The sequence below is a fragment of the Cetorhinus maximus genome, unplaced genomic scaffold, assembly GCF_964194155.1.
Source record: "Cetorhinus maximus unplaced genomic scaffold, sCetMax3.hap1.1 HAP1_SCAFFOLD_517, whole genome shotgun sequence".
In the NCBI taxonomy this organism is placed as follows: Eukaryota; Metazoa; Chordata; class Chondrichthyes; order Lamniformes; family Cetorhinidae; genus Cetorhinus; species Cetorhinus maximus.
In genome coordinates, this window is record NW_027596459.1 from 52,280 (window position 1) to 76,992 (window position 24,713).

Here is a 24,713-nt window from a genome sequence, read left to right on the forward strand (position 1 = left end):
GATATCACACCAAGAGACAGAGATATCACAACACCGAGAGACAGAGATATCACACCAAGAGACAGAGATATCACAACACCGAAAGACAGAGATATCACACCGAGAGACAGAGACATCACAACACCGAGAGACAGAGATATCACACCAAGAGACAGAGATATCACAACACCGAGAGACAGAGATATCACACCGAGAGACAGAGAGTACACAACACCGAGAGACAGAGATATGACAACACCGAGAGGCAGAGACATCATAACACTGAGAGAAAGAGACATCACAACACCAAGAGAGTGAGATATCACATCACCGAGAGACAGAGATATCAGACCGAGAGACAGAGATATCACAACACCGAGAGAAAGAGATATCACACCGAGAGACCGAGACATCACAACACCGAGAGAGAGAGACATCACAACACCGAGAGACAGAGATATCACAACACCGAGAGACAGAGACATCACAACACCGAGAGATAGAGACATCACAACACCGAGGGACAGAGATATCACAACACGGAGAGACAGAGAGATCACAACACCGAGAGACAGAGACATCACAACAATGAGAGATAGAGACATCACAACACAGAGGGACAGACATATCACAACACCGAGAGACAGAGATATCACACCGAGAGACAGAGATTACACAACACCGAGAGACAGAGATATGACAACACCGAGAGGCAGAGACATCATAACACTGAGAGAAAGAGACATCACAACACCAAGAGAGTGAGATATCACATCACCGAGAGACAGAGATATCAGACCGAGAGACAGAGATATCACAACACCGAGAGAGAGAGACATCACAACACCGAGAGACAGAGATATCACAACACCGAGAGACAGAGACATCACAACACCGAGAGATAGAGACATCACAACACCGAGAGACAGAGATATCACAACACCGAGAGACAGAGAGATCACAACACCGAGAGACAGAGACATCACAACACCGAGAGACAGAGATATCACAACACCGAGAGACAGAGAGATCACAACACCGAGAGACAGAGACATCACAACACCGAGAGACAGAGATATCACAACACCGAGAGACAGAGACATCACAACAATGAGAGATAGAGACATCACAACACAGAGGGACAGACATATCACAACACCGAGAGACAGAGACATAACAACACCGAGAGACAGAGACATCACAACACCGAGAGTCAGAGACATCACAACACTGAGAGTCAGAGACATCACAACTGCGAGAGACAGAGACATCACAACACCGAGAGACAGAGACATCACAACACCGTGAGACAGAGACATCACATCACCGAGAGACAGAGACTTCACAACACTGAGAGAGAGAGATATCACAACACCGAGAGACAGAGATATCACAACACCTAGAGACAGAAATATCACAACACCGAGAGACAGAGACATCACAACACCGAGAGACAGAGATATCACAACACCGAGAGACAGAGATATCACAACACCGAGAGACAGAGACATCACAACACCGAGAGACAGAGACATCACAACACCGAGAGACTGAGATATCACAACACCGAGAGACAGAGATATCACAACACCAAGAGACAGAGACATCACAACACCGAGAGACAGAGATATCACATCACCGAGAGACATAGATATCACACCGAGGGACAGAGACATCACAACACCGAGAGACAGAGACATCACAACACCGAGAGACTGAGATATCACAACACCGAGAGACAGAGATATCACAACACCGAGAGACAGAGACATCACAACAACGAGAGACAGAGATATCACAACACCGAGAGACAGAGATATCACACCGAGAGACAGAGATATCACAACACCGAGAGACAGAGATATCACACCGAGAGACAGATACATCACAACACCAAGAAACCGAGGTATCACAACACCGAGAGACAGAGACATCACAACACCGAGAGAGAGAGACATCACAACATCCAGAGACAGAGATATCACAACACCGAGAGAAAGTGACATCACAACACCTAGAGACAGAGACATCACAACAACGAGAGACAGAGATATCACAACACCGAGAGACAGAGATATCACACCGAGAGACACAGACATCACAACACCGAGAGACAGAGATATCACACCGAGAGACAGAGACATCACAACACCGAGAGACCAAGATATCACAACACCGAGAGACAGAGACATCACAACACCGAGAGAGAGAGACATCACAACATCCAGAGACAGAGATATCACAACACCGAGAGACAGAGACATCACAACACCTAGAGACAGAGATATCACAAAACCGAGAGACAGAGACATCACAACACCGAGAGACCGAGATATCACAACACCGAGAAACAGAGACATCACAACACCGAGAGACAGAGATATCACAACACCGAGAGACCGAGACTTCAAAACACCGAGAAACAGAGATATCACAACACCGAGAGACAGAGATATCACAACACCGAGAGACAGAGATATCACAACATCGAGAGACAGAGATATCACACCCAGAGACAGAGACATCACAACATCGAGAGACAGAGACTCACAACACCGAGAGAAAGAGACATCACTACACCGAGAGACAGAGATATCACAACACCGAGAGAAAGATACATCACAACAACGAGAGACAGAGACATCACAACACTGAGAGACAGAGATATCACAACACCGAGAGACAGAGATGTCACAACACCGTGAGACAGAAGCATCACAACACCGTGAGACAGAGATATCACATCACCGAGAGAGAGAGACATCACATCACCGAGAGACAGACATATCACAACACCGCGAGACAGAGACATCACAACACCGAGAGACAGAGACATCACAACACCGACATGCAGAGATATCACAACACCGCGAGACAGAGATATCACAACACCGTGAGACAGAGATATCAGAACACCGAGAGACAGAGACATCACAACACCGAGAGACAGAGATATAACAACACCGAAAGACAGAGACATCACAACACCGAGAGACAGAGACTTCACAACACCGAGAGACAGAGACATCACAACACCGAGAGACAGAGGTTTCACAACACCGAGAGACAGAGCCATCACAACACTGAGAGACAGAGACATCACAACACCTAGAGACAGAGATATCACAACACCGAGACACAGAGATATCACACCACCGAGAGACAGAGATACCACAACACCGAGAGAACAGAGACATCACAACACCGAGAGACAGAGACATCACAGCACCGAGAGAGAGAGATATCACAACACCGAGAGACAGAGATATCACAACAACGAGAGACAGAGACATCACAGCACCGAGAGACAGAGATATCATAACACCGAGAGACAGAGATATCACAATACCGAGAGACAGAGATATCACAACACCGAGAGACAGAGATATCACAGCACCGAAAGACAGAGACATCACAACACCGAGAGACAGAGACATCACAACACCGAGAGACAGAGACATCACAACACCGAGAGACAGAGGTTTCACAACACCGAGAGACAGAGCCATCACAACACTGAAAGACAGAGACATCACAACACCTAGAGACAGAGATATCACAACACCGAGACACAGAGATATCACACCACCGAGAGACAGAGATACCACAACACCGAGAGAACAGAGACATCACAACACAGAGAGACAGAGATATCACAACAGAGAGAGACAGAGATATCACAACACCGACAGGCAGAGAAATCACAACACCGAGAGACAGAGATGTCACAACACCAAGAGACAGAGACATCACAACACCGAGGGACAGAGACATTACAACACAGAGAGACAGAGATATCACAACACCGAGAGACAGAGATATCACACCACCGAGAGACAGAGACATCACAACACCGAGAGACAGAGCCATCACAACACCGAGAGACAGAGATATCACAACACCGAGAGACAGAGCTATCACACCGAGAGACAGAGACACCACAACACCGAGTGACAGAGTAATCACACCGAGAGACAGAGATATCACATCACCGAGAGACAGAGACATCACATCACGGAGAGACAGAGACATCACAAGACCGAGAGACAGAGATATCACAACAGCGAGAGACAGAGATATCACACACCGAGAGAAGAGATATCACATCACCGAGAGACAGAGACATCACAACACCGAGAGACAGAGATATCACAACAGCGAGAACAGAGTTATCACAGACCGAGCGACAGAGACTTCACAACACCGAGAGACATAGACATCACAACACCGAGAGACAGAGATATCACAACACCAAGAGACAGAGACATCACAACACCGAGAGTCAGAGACATCACAACACCGAGAGACAGAGATATCACACCGAGAGACAGAGATATCACAACACTGAGAGACAGAGATATCACACCGAGAGACAGAGACATCACAACACCGAGAGACCGAGATATCACAACACCGAGAGACAGAGAATTCACAACACCGAGAGAGAGAGACATCACAACATCCAGAGACAGAGATATCACAACAACGAGAGACAGAGACATCACAACACCTAGAGACAGAGATATCACAAAACCGAGAGACAGAGTCATCACAACACCGAGAGACCGAGATATCACAACACCGAGAAACAGAGACATCACAACACCGAGAGACAGAGATATCACAACACCAAGTGACCGAGACTTCAAAACACCGAGAAACAGAGATATCACAACACCGAGAGACAGAGACATCACAACACCGAGAGACAGATATATCACAACACCGAGAGACAGGGACATCACAACACCGAGAGAAGGAGATATCACACCGAGAGACAGAGAAATCACAACACTGAGAGACAGAGATATCACACCGAGCGACAGAGATATCACAACACCGATAGACAGAGATATCACACCGAGAGACAGAGACATCAAAACACCGAGAGACAGAGATATCACACCAAGAGACAGAGACTTCACAACACCGAGAGACAGAGATATCACACCAAGAGTCAGAGATATCACAACACCGAAAGACAGAGATATCACACCGAGAGACAGAGACATCACAACACCGAGAGACAGAGATATCACACCAAGAGACAGAGATATCACAACACCGAGAGACAGAGATATCACACCGAGAGACAGAGATTACACAACACCGAGAGACAGAGATATGACAACACCGAGAGGCAGAGACATCATAACACAGAGAGAAAGAGACATCACAACACCAAGAGAGTGAGATATCACATCACCGAGAGACAGAGATATCAGACCGAGAGACAGAGATATCACAACACCGAGAGAAAGAGATATCACACCGGGAGACCGAGACATCACAACACCGAGAGAGAGAGACATCACAACACCGAGAGACAGAGATATCACAACACCGAGAGACAGAGACATCACAACACCGAGAGATAGAGACATCACAACACCGAGGGACAGAGATATCACAACACCGAGAGACAGAGAGATCACAACACCGAGAGACAGAGACATCACAACAATGAGAGATAGAGACATCACAACACAGAGGGACAGACATATCACAACACCGAGAGACAGAGACATAACAACACCGAGAGACAGAGACATCACAACACCGAGAGACAGAGACATCACAACACTGAGAGACAGAGACATCACAACTGCGAGAGACAGAGACATCACAACACCGAGAGACAGAGACATCACAACACCGAGAGACAGAGACATCACATCACCGAGAGACAGAGACTTCACAACACTGAGAGACAGAGATATCACAACACCGAGAGACAGAGATATCACAACACCTAGAGACAGAAATATCACAACACCGAGAGACAGAGACATCACAACACCGAGAGACAGAGATATCACAACACCGAGAGACAGAGATATCACAACACCGAGAGACAGAGATATCACAACACCGAGAGACAGAGACATCACAACACCGAGAGACTGAGATATCACAACACCGAGAGACAGAGATATCACAACACCAAGAGACAGAGACATCACAACACCGAGAGACAGAGATATCACAACACCGAGAGACATAGATATCACACCGAGAGACAGAGACATCACAACACCGAGAGACAGAGACATCACAACACCGAGAGACAGAGACATCACAACACCGAGAGACAGAGATATCACAACACCGAGAGACAGAGACATCACAACACCGAGAGACAGAGATATCACAACACCGAGAGACAGAGATATCACACCGAGAGACAGAGATATCACAACACCGAGAGACAGAGATATCACACCGAGAGACAGATACATCACAACACCAAGAGACCGAGGTATCACAACACCGAGAGACAGAGACATCACAACACCGAGAGAGAGAGACATCACAACATCCAGAGACAGAGATATCACAACACCGAGAGAAAGTGACATCACAACACCTAGAGACAGAGACATCACAACAACGAGAGACAGAGATATCACAACACCGAGAGACAGAGATATCACACCGAGAGACACAGACATCACAACACCGAGAGACAGAGATATCACACCGAGAGACAGAGACATCACAACACCGAGAGACCAAGATATCACAACACCGAGAGACAGAGACATCACAACACCGAGAGAGAGAGACATCACAACATCCAGAGACAGAGATATCACAACACCGAGAGACACAGACATCACAACACCTAAAGACAGAGATATCACAAAACCGAGAGACAGAGACATCACAACACCGAGAGACCGAGATATCACAACACCGAGAAACAGAGACATCACAACACCGAGAGACAGAGATATCACAACACCGAGAGATCGAGACTTCAAAACACCGAGAAACAGAGATATCACAACACCGAGAGACAGAGATATCACAACACCGAGAGACAGAGATATCACAACATCGAGAGACAGAGATATCACACCCAGAGACAGAGACATCACAACATCGAGAGACAGAGACTCACAACACCGAGAGAAAGAGACATCACTACACCGAGAGACAGAGATATCACAACACCGAGAGAAAGATACATCACAACAACGAGAGACAGAGACATCACAACACTGAAAGACAGAGATATCACAACACCGAGAGACAGAGATGTCACAACACCGTGAGACGGAGGTATCACAACACCGTGAGACAGAGATATCACATCACCGAGAGAGGGAGACATCACATCACCGAGAGACAGACATATCACAACACCGCGAGACAGAGACATCACAACACCGAGAGACAGAGACATCACAACACCGAGAGACAGAGATATCATAACACCGAGAGACAGAGATATCACAATACCGAGAGACAGAGATATCACAACACCGAGAGACAGAGATATCACAGCACCGAAAGACAGAGACATCACAACACCGAGAGACAGAGACATCACAACACCGAGAGACAGAGACATCACAACACCGAGAGACAGAGGTTTCACAACACCGAGAGACAGAGCCATCACAACACTGAAAGACAGAGACATCACAACACCTAGAGACAGAGATATCACAACACCGAGACACAGAGATATCACACCACCGAGAGACAGAGATACCACAACACCGAGAGAACAGAGACATCACAACACAGAGAGACAGAGATATCACAACAGAGAGAGACAGAGATATCACAACACCGACAGGCAGAGAAATCACAACACCGAGAGACAGAGATGTCACAACACCAAGAGACAGAGACATCACAACACCGAGGGACAGAGACATTACAACACAGAGAGACAGAGATATCACAACACCGAGAGACAGAGATATCACACCACCGAGAGACAGAGACATCACAACACCGAGAGACAGAGCCATCACAACACCGAGAGACAGAGATATCACAACACCGAGAGACAGAGCTATCACACCGAGAGACAGAGACACCACAACACCGAGTGACAGAGTAATCACACCGAGAGACAGAGATATCACATCACCGAGAGACAGAGACATCACATCACGGAGAGACAGAGACATCACAAGACCGAGAGACAGAGATATCACAACAGCGAGAGACAGAGATATCACACACCGAGAGAAGAGATATCACATCACCGAGAGACAGAGACATCACAACACCGAGAGACAGAGATATCACAACAGCGAGAACAGAGTTATCACAGACCGAGCGACAGAGACTTCACAACACCGAGAGACATAGACATCACAACACCGAGAGACAGAGATATCACAACACCAAGAGACAGAGACATCACAACACCGAGAGTCAGAGACATCACAACACCGAGAGACAGAGATATCACACCGAGAGACAGAGATATCACAACACTGAGAGACAGAGATATCACACCGAGAGACAGAGACATCACAACACCGAGAGACCGAGATATCACAACACCGAGAGACAGAGAATTCACAACACCGAGAGAGAGAGACATCACAACATCCAGAGACAGAGATATCACAACAACGAGAGACAGAGACATCACAACACCTAGAGACAGAGATATCACAAAACCGAGAGACAGAGTCATCACAACACCGAGAGACCGAGATATCACAACACCGAGAAACAGAGACATCACAACACCGAGAGACAGAGATATCACAACACCAAGTGACCGAGACTTCAAAACACCGAGAAACAGAGATATCACAACACCGAGAGACAGAGACATCACAACACCGAGAGACAGATATATCACAACACCGAGAGACAGGGACATCACAACACCGAGAGAAGGAGATATCACACCGAGAGACAGAGAAATCACAACACTGAGAGACAGAGATATCACACCGAGAGACAGAGATATCACAACACCGATAGACAGAGATATCACACCGAGAGACAGAGACATCAAAACACCGAGAGACAGAGATATCACACCAAGAGACAGAGACTTCACAACACCGAGAGACAGAGATATCACACCAAGAGTCAGAGATATCACAACACCGAAAGACAGAGATATCACACCGAGAGACAGAGACATCACAACACCGAGAGACAGAGATATCACACCAAGAGACAGAGATATCACAACACCGAGAGACAGAGATATCACACCGAGAGACAGAGATTACACAACACCGAGAGACAGAGATATGACAACACCGAGAGGCAGAGACATCATAACACAGAGAGAAAGAGACATCACAACACCAAGAGAGTGAGATATCACATCACCGAGAGACAGAGATATCAGACCGAGAGACAGAGATATCACAACACCGAGAGAAAGAGATATCACACCGGGAGACCGAGACATCACAACACCGAGAGAGAGAGACATCACAACACCGAGAGACAGAGATATCACAACACCGAGAGACAGAGACATCACAACACCGAGAGATAGAGACATCACAACACCGAGGGACAGAGATATCACAACACCGAGAGACAGAGAGATCACAACACCGAGAGACAGAGACATCACAACAATGAGAGATAGAGACATCACAACACAGAGGGACAGACATATCACAACACCGAGAGACAGAGACATAACAACACCGAGAGACAGAGACATCACAACACCGAGAGACAGAGACATCACAACACTGAGAGACAGAGACATCACAACTGCGAGAGACAGAGACATCACAACACCGAGAGACAGAGACATCACAACACCGAGAGACAGAGACATCACATCACCGAGAGACAGAGACTTCACAACACTGAGAGACAGAGATATCACAACACCGAGAGACAGAGATATCACAACACCTTGAGACAGAAATATCACAACACCGAGAGACAGAGACATCACAACACCGAGAGACAGAGATATCACAACACCGAGAGACAGAGATATCACAACACCGAGAGACAGAGATATCACAACACCGAGAGACAGAGACATCACAACACCGAGAGACTGAGATATCACAACACCGAGAGACAGAGATATCACAACACCAAGAGACAGAGACATCACAACACCGAGAGACAGAGATATCACAACACCGAGAGACATAGATATCACACCGAGAGACAGAGACATCACAACACCGAGAGACAGAGACATCACAACACCGAGAGACAGAGACATCACAACACCGAGAGACAGAGATATCACAACACCGAGAGACAGAGACATCACAACACCGAGAGACAGAGATATCACAACACCGAGAGACAGAGATATCACACCGAGAGACAGAGATATCACAACACCGAGAGACAGAGATATCACACCGAGAGACAGATACATCACAACACCAAGAGACCGAGGTATCACAACACCGAGAGACAGAGACATCACAACACCGAGAGAGAGAGACATCACAACATCCAGAGACAGAGATATCACAACACCGAGAGAAAGTGACATCACAACACCTAGAGACAGAGACATCACAACAACGAGAGACAGAGATATCACAACACCGAGAGACAGAGATATCACACCGAGAGACACAGACATCACAACACCGAGAGACAGAGATATCACACCGAGAGACAGAGACATCACAACACCGAGAGACCAAGATATCACAACACCGAGAGACAGAGACATCACAACACCGAGAGAGAGAGACATCACAACATCCAGAGACAGAGATATCACAACACCGAGAGACACAGACATCACAACACCTAAAGACAGAGATATCACAAAACCGAGAGACAGAGACATCACAACACCGAGAGACCGAGATATCACAACACCGAGAAACAGAGACATCACAACACCGAGAGACAGAGATATCACAACACCGAGAGATCGAGACTTCAAAACACCGAGAAACAGAGATATCACAACACCGAGAGACAGAGATATCACAACACCGAGAGACAGAGATATCACAACATCGAGAGACAGAGATATCACACCCAGAGACAGAGACATCACAACATCGAGAGACAGAGACTCACAACACCGAGAGAAAGAGACATCACTACACCGAGAGACAGAGATATCACAACACCGAGAGAAAGATACATCACAACAACGAGAGACAGAGACATCACAACACTGAAAGACAGAGATATCACAACACCGAGAGACAGAGATGTCACAACACCGTGAGACGGAGGTATCACAACACCGTGAGACAGAGATATCACATCACCGAGAGAGGGAGACATCACATCACCGAGAGACAGACATATCACAACACCGCGAGACAGAGACATCACAACACCGAGAGACAGAGACATCACAACACCGATATGCAGAGATATCACAACACCGCGAGACAGAGATATCACAACACCGTGAGTCGGAGATATCAGAACACCGAGAGACAGAGACATCACAACACCGAGAGACAGAGATATCACAACACCGTGAGACAGAGAGATCACAACACCGAGAGACAGAGACATCACAACACCGAGAGACAGAGACATCACAACACCGAGAGACAGAGAAATCAGAACACTGAGAGACAGAGGCATCACAACACCGAGAGACAGAGACATCACAACACCGAGAGACAGAGATATCAGAACACTGAGAGACAGAGGCATCACAACACCGAGAGACAGAGACATCACAACACCGAGAGACAGAGACATCACAATACCGAGAGACAGAGATATCACAACACTGCGGGACACAGATATCACAACACCGAGAGACAGAGACATCACAACACTGAGAGACAGAGACATCACAACAACGAGAAACAGAGATATCACAACACCGAGAGAGAGAGACATCACAACATCCAGAGACAGAGACATCACAACACCGAGAGACAGAGACATCACAACACTTAGAGACAGAGATATCACAAAACTGAGAGACAGAGACATCACAAAACCGAGAAACCAAGATATCACAACACCGAGAGACAGAGATATCACAACACCGAGAGACAGAGATATCACAACACCGAGAGACAGAGACTTCAAAACACCGAGAAACTGAGATATCACAACACCGAGAGACAGAGATATCACAACACCGAGAGACAGAGATATCACAACACCGAGAGACAGAGTTATCACACCCAGAGACAGAGACATCACAACACCGAGAGACAGAGACATCACAACACCGAGAGAAAGAGACATCACAAAACCGAGAGACAGAGACATCATAACACCGAGAGACCGAGATATCACAACACCGAGAAACAGAGACATCACAACACCGAGAGACAGAGTTATCACAACACCGAGAGACCGAGACTTCAAAACACCGAGAAACAGACATATCACAACACCGAGAGACAGAGATATCACAACACCGAGAGACAGACATATCACAACACCGAGAGACAGAGATATCACACCCAGAGACAGAGACATCACAACACCGAGAGACAGAGACATCACAACACCGAGAGAAAGAGACATCACCACACCGAGAGACAGAGATATCACAACACCGAGAGAAAGAGACATCACAACACCAAGAGACCGAGATATCACAACACCGAGAGACCGAGACTTCAAAACACCGAGAAACAGAGATATCGCAACACCGAAAGACAGAGACATCACAACACCGAGAGACAGAAATATCACAACACCGAGAGACAGAGACATCACAACACCGAGAGATGGAGATATCACACCGAGAGACAGAGATATCACAATACCGAGAGACAGAGATATCACACCGAGAGACAGAGACATCACAACACCGAGAGACAGAGATATCACACCGAGAGACAGAGATATCACAACACCGAGAGACAGAGATATGACAACACGGAGAGACAGAGACATCATAACACTGCGAGAAAGAGACATCACAACACCTTGAGAGTGAGATATCTCATCACCGAGAGACAGAGATATCACACCGAGAGACAGAGATATCACAACACCGAGAGACAGAGATATGACAACACCGAGAGACAGAGACATCATAACACTGAGAGAAAGAGATATCACAACACCGAGAGACAGAGATATGACAACACCGAGAGACAGAGACATCACAACACCGAGAGACAGAGATATCACAACACCGAGAGACAGAGATATCACAACACCGAGAGACAGAGACATCACAACACTGAGAGACAGAGACATCACAACACCGAGAGACAGAGACATCACAACACCGAGAGAGAGAGATATCACACCGAGAGTCAGAGACATCACAACACCGAGAGACCGAGATATCACAACACCGAGAGACAGAGATATCACAACACCGAGAGACAGAGATATCACAACACCGAGAGACAGAGATATCACAACACCGAGAGACAGAGACATCACAACACCGAGAGACAGAGACATCACAACACCGAGAGACAGAGTTATCACAACACCGAGAGACAGAGACATCACAACACCGAGAGACAGAGATATCACAACACCGAGAGACAGAGATATCACAACACCGAGTGACAGAGACATCACAACATCGAGAGACAGAGATATCACAACACCGAGAGACAGAGATATCACAACACCGAGAGACAGAGACATCACAACACCGAGAGAGAGAGACATCACAACACCGAGCGACAGAGATATCACACTGTGAGACAGAGATATCACACAGCGAGACAGAGATATCACAACACCGAGAGACAGAGATATCACAAGACCGAGAGACAGAGACATCACATCAACGAGAGACAGAGACATCACAACACTGAGAGACAGAGATATAACAACACCGAGAGACAGAGATATCACAACACCGAGAGACAGAGACATCACGACACCGAGAGACAGAGATGTCACAACACCGTGAGACAGAGGTATCACACTGCCTTGAGACAGAGATATCACAACACCGAGAGACAGAGACATCACATCACCGAGAGACATACATATCACAACAACGCGAGACAGAGACATCACAATACCGAGAGAAAGAGACATCACAACACCGACATGCAGAGATATCACAACACCGAGAGACAGAGATCTCACAACACCGTGAGACAGAGATATCAGAACACCGAGAGACAGAGACATCACAACACCGAGAGACAGAGATATCACAACACCGTGAGACAGAGAGATCACAACACCGAGAGACAGAGACATCACAACACCGAGAGACAGAGACATCACAACACCGAGACACAGAGAAATCACCTCACCGAGAGACACAGATATCACAACACCGTGAGACAGAGACATGACAACACCGAGAGACAGAGATATCAGAACACTGAGAGACAGAGGCATCACAACACCGAGAGACAGAGACATCACAACACCGAGGGACAGAGTCATCACAACACCGAGAGACAGAGATATCACAACACTGAGAGACAGAGATATCACAACACCGAGAGACAGAGACATCACAACACCTAGAGACAGAGATATCACAAAACCGAGAGACAGAGACATCATAACACCGAGAGACCGAGATATCACAACACCGAGAAACAGAGACATCACAACACCGAGAGACAGAGTTATCACAACACCGAGAGACCGAGACTTCAGAACACCGAGAAACAGACATATCACAACACCGAGAGACAGAGATATCACAACACCGAGAGACAGACATATCACAACACCGAGAGACAGAGATATCACACCCAGAGACAGAGACATCACAACACCGAGAGACAGAGACATCACAACACCGAGAGAAAGAGACATCACCACACCGAGAGACAGAGATATCACAACACCGAGAGAAAGAGACATCACAACACCGAGAGACCGACATATCACAACACCGAGAGATAGAGATATCACAACACCGAGAGACAGAGACATCACAACACCGAGAGACATAGATATCACAACACCGAGAGACAGAGATATCACAACACCGAGAGACAGAGACATCACAACACTGAGAGACAGAGATATTACAACACTGACATGCAGAGATAGCACAACACCGAGAGACAGAGACATCACAACACCGAGAGACAGAGATATCAGAACACTGAGAGACAGAGGCATCACAACACCGAGAGACAGAGACATCACAACACCGAGGGACAGAGTCATCACAACACCGAGAGACAGAGATATCACAACAATGAGAGACAGAGATATCACAACACCTAGAGACAGAGACATCACAACACCTAGAGACAGAGATATCACAAAACCGAGAGACAGAGACATCATAACACCGAGAGACCGAGATATCACAACACCGAGAAACAGAGACATCACAACACCGAGAGACAGAGTTATCACAACACCGAGAGACCGAGACTTCAAAACACCGAGAAACAGACATATCACAACACCGAGAGACAGAGATATCACAACACCGAGAGACAGACATATCACAACACCGAGAGACAGAGATATCACACCCAGAGACAGAGACATCACAACACCGAGAGACAGAGACATCACAACACCGAGAGAAAGAGACATCACCACACCGAGAGACAGAGATATCACAACACCGAGAGAAAGAGACATCACAACACCGAGAGACCGAGATATCACAACACCGAGAGACCGAGACTTCAAAACACCGAGAAACAGTGATATCGCAACACCGAAAGACAGAGACATCACAACACCGAGAGACAGAAATATCACAACACCGAGAGACAGAGACATCACAACACCGAGAGATGGAGATATCACACCGAGAGACAGAGATATCACAATACCGAGAGACAGAGATATCACACCGAGAGACAGAGATATCACAACACCGAGAGACAGAGATATCACACCGAGAGACAGAGACATCACAACACCGAGAGACACAGATATCACACCAAGAGACAGAGATATCACAACACCGAGAGACAGAGATATCACACCGAGAGACAGAGATATCACAACACCGAGAGACAGAGATATGACAACACGGAGAGACAGAGACATCATAACACTGCGAGAAAGAGACATCACAACACCTTGAGAGTGAGATATCTCATCACCGAGAGACAGAGATATCACACCGAGAGACAGAGATATCACAACACCGAGAGACAGAGATATGACAACACCGAGAGACAGAGACATCATAACACTGAGAGAAAGAGATATCTCAACACCGAGAGACAGAGACATCACAACACCGAGAGATAGAGATATCACAACACCGAGAGGCAGAGACATCACAACACCGAGAGACAGAGATATCACAACACCGAGAGACACAGATATCACAACACCGAGAGACAGAGACATCACAACACTGAGAGACAGAGACATCACAACACCGAGAGACAGAGACATCACAACACCGAGAGAGAGAGACATCACAACACCGAGACACAGAGATATCACAACACCGAGAGACAGAGACAACACAACACCGAGAGACAGAGATATCACAACATCGAGAGACAGAGACATCACAACACCGAGAGACAGAGACATCACAACACCGAGGGACAGAGATATCACAACACCGAGAGACAGAGAGATCACAACACCGAGAGACAGAGACATCACAACACCGAGAGACAGAGATATCACAACACTGAGAGATAGAGACATCACAACACCGAGGAACAGAGATATCACAACACCGAGAGACAGAGACATCACAACACCGAGAGACATAGACATCACAACACCGAGAGTCAGAGATATCACAACACCGAGAGACAGAGATATCACAACACCGAGAGACAGAGATATCACAACACCGAGAGACACAGACATCACAACTCCGAGAGAGAGACACATCACAACACCGAGAGACACAGACATCACAACTCCGAGAGGAAGAGTCATCACAACACCGAGAGACAGAGATATCACAACACCGAGAGACAGAGATATCACAACACCGAGAGACAGAGATATCACACCGAGAGACAGAGATATCACAACACCGAGCGACAGAGATATCACAACACCGAGAGACAGAGACATCACAACACCGAGAGAGAGAGACATCACAACATCCAGAGACAGTGATATAACAACACCGTGAGACAGAGACATCACAACACCAAGAGACAGAGATATCACAAAACCGATAGACAGAGACATCACAACACCGAGAGACCGAGATTTCCCAACACCGAGAAACTGAGACATCACAACACCGAGAGACAGAGATATCACAACACCGAGAGACCGAGACTTCAAAACACCGAGAAACATAGATATCACAACACCGAGAGACAGAGATATCACACCGAGACACAGAGATATCACAACACCGAGAGACAGAGATATCACACCGAGAGACAGAGACAACACAACACCGAGAGACCGAGATATCACAACACCGAGAGACAGAGACATCACAACACCGAGAGAGAGAGACATCACAACATCAAGAGACAGAGATATCACAACACCGAGAGACAGAGACATGACAACACCTAGAGACAGACATATCACAAAACCGAGAGACAGAGACATCACAACAGCGAGAGACCGAGATATCACAACACCGAGAAACAGAGACATCACAACACCGAGAGACAGAGATATCACAACACCGAGAGACCGAGACTTCAAAACACCGAGAAACAGAGATATCACAACACCGAGAGACAGAGAATTCACAACTCCGAGAGACAGAGATATCACAACACCGAGAGACAGAGATATCACTCCCAGAGACAGAGACATCACAACACCGAGAGACAGAGACATCACAACACCGAGAGAAAGAGACATCACTACACCGAGAGACAGAGATATCTCAACACCGAGAGACAGAGACATCACAACACCGAGAGACCGAGATATCACAACACCGAGAGATAGAGATATCACAACACCGAGAGACAGAGACATCACAACACCGAGAGACAGAGATATCACAAAACCGAGAGACAGAGATATCACAACACCGAGAGACAGAGACATCACAACACTGAGAGACAGAGACATCACAACACCGAGAGACAGAGATATCACAACACAGAGAGACAGAGACATCACAACACCGTGAGACAGAGATATCACAACACCGAGAGACAGAGATATCACAACACCGAGAGACAGAGACATCACAACACCGAGAGAGAGAGAAATCACAACACCGAGCGACAGAGATATCACACTGTGAGACAGAGATATCACACTGCGAGAATGAGATATCACAACACCGAGAAACAGAGATATCACAAGACCGAGAGACAGAGACATCACATCAACGAGAGACAGAGACATCACAACACTGAGAGAAAGAGATATCACAACAACGAGAGACAGAGATATCACAACACTGTGAGACAGAGATATCACAACACCGAGAGTCAGAGACATCACAACAACGAGAGACAGAGACATCACAACACTGAGAGACAGAGATATCACAACACCGAGAGACAGAGCTGTCACAACACCGTGAGACAGAGGTATCACAACACCGTGAGACAGAGATATCACAACACCGAGAGACAGAGACATCACATCACCGAGAGACAGACATATCACAACACCGCGAGACAGAGACATCACAACACCAAGAGACAGAGACATCAAAACACCGACATGCAGAGATATCACAACACCGAGAGACAGAGATATCACAACTCCGAGAGACAGAGACATCACAACACCGAGAGACAGAGATATCACAACACCGTGAGACAGAGATATCAGAACACCGAGAGACAGAGACATCACAACACCGAGAGACAGAGATATCACAACACCGTGAGACAGAGAGATCACAACACCGAGAGACAGAGACATCACAACACCGAGAGACAGAGACATCGCAACACCGAGAGACAGAGATATCACAACACTGAAAGAAAGAGGCATCAGAACACCGAGAGACAGAGACATCACAACACCGAGAGACAGAGATATCAGAACACTGAGAGACAGAGGCATCACAACACCGAGAGACAGAGACATCACAACACCGAGAGACAGAAACATCATAACACCTTGAGACAGAGACATCACAACACCGATAGACAGAGATATCACAACACCGAGAGACAGAGATATCACAATACCAAGAGACAGAGACATCACAACATCGAGAGACAGAGATATCACAACACCGAGAGACAGAGATATCACACCGAGAGACAGAGATATCACAACACCGAGAGACAGAGATATCACACCGAGAGACAGAGACATCACAACACCGAGAGACCGAGATATCACAACACCGAGAGACAGAGATATCACAACACCGAGAGAGAGAGACATCACAACATCCAGAGACAGAGACATCACAACACCGAGAAACAGAGAGATCACAACACCGAGAGACAGAGATATCACAACACCGAGAGACAGAGATATCACACCGAGAGACAGAGATATCACAACACCGAGAGCCAGAGATATCACACCGAGAGACAGAGACATCACAACACCGAGAGACCGAGATATCACAACACCGAGAGACAGAGACATCACAACACCGAGAGAGAGAGACATCACAACATCCAGAGACAGAGATATCACAACACCGAGAGACAGAGACATCACAACACCTAGAGACAGAGATATCACAAAACCGAGAGACAGAGACATCACAACACCGAGAGACCGAGATATCACAACACCGAGAAACAGAGACATCACAACACCGAGAGACAGAGATATCACAACACCGAGAGACCGAGACTTCAAAACACCGAGAAACAGAGATATCACAACACCGAGAGACAGAGATATCACAACACCGAGAGACATAGATATCACAACACCGAGAGACAGAGATATCACACCCAGAGACAGAGACATCACAACAGCGAGAGACAGAGACATCACAACACCGAGAGAAAGAGACATCACTACACCGAGAGACAGAGATATCACAACACCAAGAGAAAGAGACATCACAACACCGAGAGACCGAGATATCACAACACCGAGAGACAGAGACATCACAACACCGAGAGACAGAGATATCACAACAACGAGAGACAGAGATATCACAACACCGAGAGACAGAGACATCACAACACCGAGAGACAGAGACATCACAACACCGAGAGACAGAGATAGCACAACACCGAGAGACAGAGACATCACAACACCGAGAGACAGAGATATCACAACACTGAGAGACAGAGATATCACAACACCGAGAGACAGAGACATCACAACACCGAGAGACAGAGATATCACAACACCGAGAGACAGAGATATCACAACACCGAGAGACAGAGACATCACAACACCGAGAGAGAGAGACATCACAACACCGAGCGACAGAGATATCACACTGTGAGACAGAGATATCACACTGCGAGACAGAGATATCACAACACCGAGAGACAGAGATGGCACAACACCGTGAGACAGAGGTATCACAACACCGTGAGACAGAGATATCACAACACCGAGAGACAGAGACATCACATCACCGAGAGACAGACATATCACAACACCGCGAGACAGAGACATCACAACACCAAGAGACAGAGACATCAAAACACCGACATGCAGAGGTATCACAACACCGAGAGACAGAGATATCACAACACCGAGAGACAGAGACATCACAACACCGAGAGACAGAGATATCACAACACCGTGAGACAGAGATATCAGAACACCGAGAGACAGAGACATCACAACACCGAGAGACAGAGATATCACAACACCGTGAGACAGAGAGATCACAACACCGAGAGACAGAGACATCACAACACCGAGAGACAGAGACATCGCAACACCGAGAGACAGAGATATCACAACACTGACAGAAAGAGGCATCACAACACCGAGAGACAGACACATCACAACACCGAGAGACAGAGATATCAGAACACTGAGAGACAGAGGCATCACAACACCTTGAGACAGAGACATCACAACACCGATAGACAGAGATATCACAACACCGAGAGACAGAGATATCACAATACCAAGAGACAGAGACATCACAACACCGAGAGACAGAGATATCACAACACCGAGAGACAGAGATATCACACCGAGAGACAGAGATATCACAACACCGAGAGACAGAGATATCACACCGAGAGACAGAGACATCACAACACCGAGAGACCGAGATATCACAACACCGAGAGACAGAGACATCACAACACCGAGAGAGAGAGACATCACAACATCCAGAGACAGAGATATCACAACACAGAGAGACAGAGACATAACAACACCTCGAGACAGAGATATCACAAAACCGAGAGACAGAGACATCACAACACCGAGAGACCGAGATATCACAACACAGAGAAACATAGAGATCACAACACCGAGAGACAGAGATATCACAACACCGAGAGACAGAGATATCACACCGAGAGACAGAGATATCACAACACCGAGAGACAGAGATATCACACGGTGAGACAGAGACATCACAACACCGAGAGACCGAGATATCACAACACCGAGAGACAGAGACATCACAACACCGAGAGAGAGAGACATCACAACATCCAGAGTCCGAGATATCACAACACCGAGAGACACAGACATCACAACACCTAGAGACAGAGATATCACAAAACCGAGAGACAGAGACATCACAACACCGAGAGACCGAGATATCACAACACCGAGAAACAGAGACATCACAACACCGAGAGACAGAGATATCACAACACCGAGAGACCGAGACTTCAAAACACCGAGAAACAGAGATATCACAACACCGATAGACAGAGATATCACAACACCGAGAGACATAGATATCACAACACCGAGAGACAGAGATATCACACCCAGAGAGAGACATCACAACACCGAGAGACAGAGACATCACAACACCGAGAGAAAGAGACATCACTACACCGAGACACAGAGATATCACAACACCAAGCGAAAGAGACATCACAACACCGAGAGACCGAGATATCACAACACCGAGAGATAGAGATATCACAACACCGAGAGACAGAGACATCACAACACCGAGAGACAGAGATATCACAACAACGAGAGACAGAGATATCACAACACCGAGAGACAGAGACATCACAACACCGAGAGACAGAGATATCACAACAACGAGAGACAGAGATAGCACAACACCGAGAGACAGAGACATCACAACACCGAGAGACAGAGATATCACAACACTGAGAGACAGAGATATCACAACACCGAGAGACAGAGACATCACAACACCGAGAGACAGAGATATAACAACACCGAGAGACAGAGATATCACAACACCGAGAGACAGAGACATCACAAAACCGAGAGAGAGAGACATCACAACACCGAGCGACAGAGATATCACACTGTGAGACAGAGATATCACACTGCGAGACAGAGATATCACAACACCGAGAGACAGAGATATCACAAGACCGAGGGACAGAGACATCACATCAACGAGAGACAGAGACATCACAACACTGAGAGACAGAGATATCACAACACAGAGAAACAGAGAGATCACAACACCGAGAGACAGAGATATCACAACACCGAGAGACAGAGATATCACACCGAGAGACAGAGATATCACAACACCGAGAGAAAGAGATATCACACGGTGAGACAGAGACATCACAACACCGAGAGACCGAGATATCACAACACCGAGAGACAGAGACATCACAACACCGAGAGAGAGAGACATCACAACATCCAGAGTCCGAGATATCACAACACCGAGAGACAGAGACATCACAACACCTAGAGACAGAGATATCACAAAACCGAGAGACAGAGACATCACAACACCGAGAGACCGAGATATCACAACACCGAGAAACAGAGACATCACAACACCGAGAGACAGAGATATCACAACACCGAGAGACCGAGACTTCAAAACACCGAGAAACAGAGATATCACAACACCGATAGACAGAGATATCACAACACCGAGAGACATAGATATCACAACACCGAGAGACAGAGATATCACACCCAGAGAGAGACATCACAACACCGAGAGACAGAGACATCACAACACCGAGAGAAAGAGACATCACTACACCGAGACACAGAGATATCACAACACCAAGCGAAAGAGACATCACAACACCGAGAGACCGAGATATCACAACACCGAGAGATAGAGATATCACAACACCGAGAGACAGAGACATCACAACACCGAGAGACAGAGATATCACAACAACGAGAGACAGAGATATCACAACACCGAGAGACAGAGACATCACAACACCGAGAGACAGAGACATCACAACAGCGAGAGACAGAGATAGCACAACACCGAGAGACAGAGACATCACAACACCGAGAGACAGAGATATCACAACACTGAGAGACAGAGATATCACAACACCGAGAGACAGAGACATCACAACACCGAGAGACAGAGATATAACAACACCGAGAGACAGAGATATCACAACACCGAGAGACAGAGACATCACAAAACCGAGAGAGAGAGACATCACAACACCGAGCGACAGAGATATCACACTGTGAGACAGAGATATCACACTGCGAGACAGAGATATCACAACACCGAGAGACAGAGATATCACAAGACCGAGGGACAGAGACATCACATCAACGAGAGACAGAGACATCACAACACTGAGAGACAGAGATATCACAACACCGAGAGACAGAGATGTCACAACACCGTGAGAAAGAGGTATCACAACACCGTGAGACAGAGTTATCTCAACACCGAGAGACAGAGACATCACATCACCGAGAGACAGACATATCACAACACCGCGAGACAGAGACAACACAACACCGAGAGACAGAGACATCACAACACCGACATGCAGCGATATCACAACACCGAGAGACAGAGATATCACAACACCGAGAGACAGAGATATCACAACACCGAGAGACAGAGATATCACAACACCGTGAGACAGAGATATCAGAACACCGAGAGACCGAGACATCACAACACCGAGAGACAAAGATATCACAACACCGTGAGACTGAGAGATCACAACACCGAGAGACAGAGACATCACAACACCGAGAGACAGAGACATCACAACACCGAGAGACAGAGATATCAGAACACTGAGAGACAGAGGCATCACAACACCGAGAGACAGAGACATCACAACACCGAGAGACAGAGATATCACAACACCGAGAGACCGAGACTTCAAAACACCGAGAAACAGTGATATCGCAACACCGAAAGACAGAGACATCACAACACCGAGAGACAGAAATATCACAACACCGAGAGACAGAGACATCACAACACCGAGAGATGGAGATATCACACCGAGAGACAGAGATATCACAATACCGAGAGACAGAGATATCACACCGAGAGACAGAGATATCACAACACCGAGAGACAGAGATATCACACCGAGAGACAGAGACATCACAACACCGAGAGACACAGATATCACACCAAGAGACAGAGATATCACAACACCGAGAGACAGAGATATCACACCGAGAGACAGAGATATCACAACACCGAGAGACAGAGATATGACAACACGGAGAGACAGAGACATCATAACACTGCGAGAAAGAGACATCACAACACCTTGAGAGTGAGATATCTCATCACCGAGAGACAGAGATATCACACCGAGAGACAGAGATATCACAACACCGAGAGACAGAGATATGACAACACCGAGAGACAGAGACATCATAACACTGAGAGAAAGAGATATCTCAACACCGAGAGACAGAGACATCACAACACCGAGAGATAGAGATATCACAACACCGAGAGGCAGAGACATCACAACACCGAGAGACAGAGATATCACAACACCGAGAGACACAGATATCACAACACCGAGAGACAGAGACATCACAACACTGAGAGACAGAGACATCACAACACCGAGAGACAGAGACATCACAACACCGAGAGAGAGAGACATCACAACACCGAGACACAGAGATATCACAACACCGAGAGACAGAGACAACACAACACCGAGAGACAGAGATATCACAACATCGAGAGACAGAGACATCACAACACCGAGAGACAGAGACATCACAACACCGAGGGACAGAGATATCACAACACCGAGAGACAGAGAGATCACAACACCGAGAGACAGAGACATCACAACACCGAGAGACAGAGA